Source organism: Austrofundulus limnaeus, unplaced genomic scaffold (assembly GCF_001266775.1).
Source record: "Austrofundulus limnaeus strain Quisiro unplaced genomic scaffold, Austrofundulus_limnaeus-1.0 Scaffold454, whole genome shotgun sequence".
Lineage (NCBI taxonomy): Eukaryota > Metazoa > Chordata > Actinopteri > Cyprinodontiformes > Rivulidae > Austrofundulus > Austrofundulus limnaeus.
This window is the reverse complement of record NW_013952856.1, coordinates 319,093-322,371: the sequence shown is the minus strand read 5'-3', so window position 1 is coordinate 322,371 and position 3,279 is coordinate 319,093. Positions and strand designations below refer to the sequence as shown.

General features: G+C 39.2%; 1 long non-coding RNA gene across 2 annotated transcripts in view; it reads left to right on the top strand.

The window, feature by feature from the left end:
• LOC106529597 (uncharacterized) overlaps positions 1–3,279 on the top strand; it is a 40,858-nt gene that overhangs the window by 15,331 nt on the left and 22,248 nt on the right. For both annotated transcript variants that reach the window (XR_001311654.1, XR_001311655.1), the window contains exons 2-3: positions 114–314; positions 3,076–3,139. This is a non-coding gene — a long non-coding RNA (uncharacterized LOC106529597). The remainder of the gene's footprint in view (positions 1–113; positions 315–3,075; positions 3,140–3,279) is intronic.

Below are 3,279 nucleotides of genomic sequence, written 5' to 3'. Positions count from 1 at the left end.
CATTGGAATGTCTGTTGTTTTTCTTTTTCCTCCCATCTTTTGGCTTTGCTCTTTCTCTCTCTCTCTCTCTCTCTCTCTCTCTCTCTCTCTCTCTCTCTCTCACTCTCTCTCAGGGGTCCAAAGTGAGGATTGAAGGAGGAGAAATCCTGACTGAAGGAAAGCTGCCAGATGAGCCATCCTCCTCTTTCCAGTTTCTGGTTTGCCATCTCTTCTCCTGGAGCAACCTCTCTGTCTCCCTCTGAACAGCCTCAGTCTGCTTCAATGTAACTTCTTCTGTCCATCTTCCTTCTTTGGCTTCATGCTGCAGGATGGAGGTACATCATCTTTTTCTCCTCAAAGTGGTCTGCAGGTTGATCGTAAAGCTTTTGTTTAGCCCAAAGGTGAACCAGCTGTACGTACATCCAGGGATTACTTTCTGAGAGGTTCAGTAAAGTCCGTCCAGTGATTCAAACAAGCCAACGTCACCTCAGCCTTTCACCTTTCAGCTGTGAGCTATGAAAATGTTTCTAAGCTGTAACTTAAAGTGTCTCAAACAATAATTACAAAAAAACAAAAACAAATGAAGACTGGGTTTTATTAACAAGAGATCTTCTAATTAAAAAACAGATTCAGATTTAAGACTTGGAAATTGTTTCAAAGTCGACAGTTTTCTCAGAGATATTAGAGTTATGTGTATCCAGTAGTTAACATCTATTTCTTTAGTGGTAGAACAACCTTAAGGCTGACCTAGGTCAGGTGTTTTTGGATTCCTTCCACAAGCTCAGGGGGCGATCCTAGCTGTTTGTTGTCCTGGGTGAACAACTCCTTGGACATGTCCCACATGTACCTTGCCCATGTTTAATAAAAATCACTGAATTCTCTTATTTCCTATTCAAAGAATGAGATGGGTGCACCTCGTCTTGGATTGCACAATACTCTGCAAACTGTTGGAGATGAGAAAAAACCCCGATGCCCTACCCTTCTTTTTTTTTTCAGCACCTCTGCAGCAAGCTACAGTACGGCGGGCCCCCACTCCCCACGAGTTAGGAGTTCTAGGATGAAAGAAAAAAATGCTTTTTTTTAGGGGAATGACCGGGCACAAATGATACTCTCGACAAGATGCCACCCTGAACAACTGCCCACCTCAACCATATCAGAAACCACCCTTGCACAAACTTCTCACAATAGTTTGATGGAGTTTTGTCCAGCTCCTCCTGACAGAACTGAGGCTTTGAGACAAACACGCCTTTTCAGCTCGGACCAAACTGTTCTGTGGGACTGAGATCAGAGCTCGGTGACTGATGGCGACTCCAAAACAGTGACTCTGTTGTTCTTAAGCCACTTTGTAACTAATTTGGCAGTACGCTTAGGGTCATTGTCCATCTGGAAGACCCAAATGAATTTATTTAATCAGGAAAATCCCATTGAAATCAAAGACCTCTTTTTCAGGGGAGGCCTGAAGACAGATAAATCAGGTTTAGATCCTGTGCTTTTGTTTAGTTACTTGTTCTTCGGTTTTCTTGTATTCCTGATTAGTCTGTTCAGTTCAGAGTGTATTCTGTTCCTGCCCCGCCCACCTGCTCAGGCTCCGCCTCAGTGTGCAGGTGTTTGTACTTAACTGATGAGCTCTGACTCCTTATAGACTCCAGTTCAAATCTGTGTGATCCTGTTTCTGAGTAAGATTCTGTTAATGATCTGTTCCTGGCTTGTCGTTGACTGTTTTGCTGCCACATCAGCACCTCATCTTGCTAGTTTGTAAATAAATTCTTCAGCTCCATGCCTCAGTCTGACTCCAACATGTAAGGTTAGATGATAAGTCTTCCCTTGTTGACATCTTTTAATTCATTTGTAAATAAAACGTTTTTGCGCAGCTAGTTAACTGTAAATCCATCAATCAAACCATAGATTGAACTGCTCTGGAAGCTCGAGGGGGGGGGGGGTGAGGTGTGAAGAGCCTCATTTGATTTGAAGAGACAGCCTTAAAATGAGTTGATCTGAGAGACAGCTCAGAAAAGAGGTGGAAAGGGGGCTTGTGGAGTTACAATAAAGAGGAATTCAAATCATTGCAGTTTTATTTTATACAAACCCCAAATGAATGATTTAAATTATTTTATATAATATATATGGTGACAAATAAATGTTTGGATAATTTTTCTAAGGAACAAACATTCATTTACAAGTCTTTTAAGGCCGCTAAGAAAAAATAAATAACTTTTGGATGGAAAAACATAAGATTTCTTAATACTTAACATGGCCTGTCCTGTGCAGAATGACAAAACACAAAATAATTTATCTACACAAACCTCTGTAACTTTGCTCCAGTTAACTTTAGCAGCATGAATCTTTGCACAGTTAATGTCCACAAGTGGATTTATGGTTTCCAAGAGTTTTTAGCCTGAATCTTTATGGTTTTAAATAGGTTTTATACTGTTTAATGAAAAATTCAGCTGAGAGTAAAAAAAATAAATTCAAAATTTATGTTCCATCCTCAATATCTCTAAAACCACAGCAGCTGTTTTAATACTTACACTTCTGATGAAATCTGCCAAGTGTTGCTTTATTTTGATACCAAGGTTATTTAAGTTAGAGTTTGTAAATGCTGAGATACACTCAGTTACATTTTGGCAAGGTATTTTGAGTGAATACATCAAGAAAACCCCTTGGGGCTTAAGAGGTTAACCCATTGTGCTGCTTAGTTTTAACTCTACATCTACATGTGATTATTAGAGTCAACTCAGTTCGGGGTGGCTGCCACAGCTAATAAAACCTAAGATTGAAAAGATGACCACAACTCAGTCACTTTTATATTTATTGAGCTAACATTTGGTGTGGTATTAGCTGACCATCATCTCCAACACACACTCAACAAATCACATAATATATTCCTAAACTCCAGGTTTTAAGGCAGGAAGTAATATTTGATCCTTTAAAGAATGCTATCCCTTTAGTTTAAAAACATTTAAAGTTATTCAAAGGGGTGAATTTCAACCAAGAACAGCTATTACAGGCACGAGTCACGCTCTATTGTATATTAAATCAGATATGTTATACTTGAATAATTGTTTCCCACTTTTGTTTTTTGTTTTTTTTCTTCAGAAATACAATCTTACTGTGCTGAAGATTGCAATGTGTCATCACCTGGACATATTCACATCATACAGTAAGTAACAAGAGTTCAGAAGGAGAGGAAACTTGAGTCCTGATGAACATATTCAGAAACTGATAAGAAAAATTCATTGTACTGTATATTTGTGTGTGTGTGTGTGTGTGTGTGTGTGTGTGTGTGTGTGTGTGTGTGTG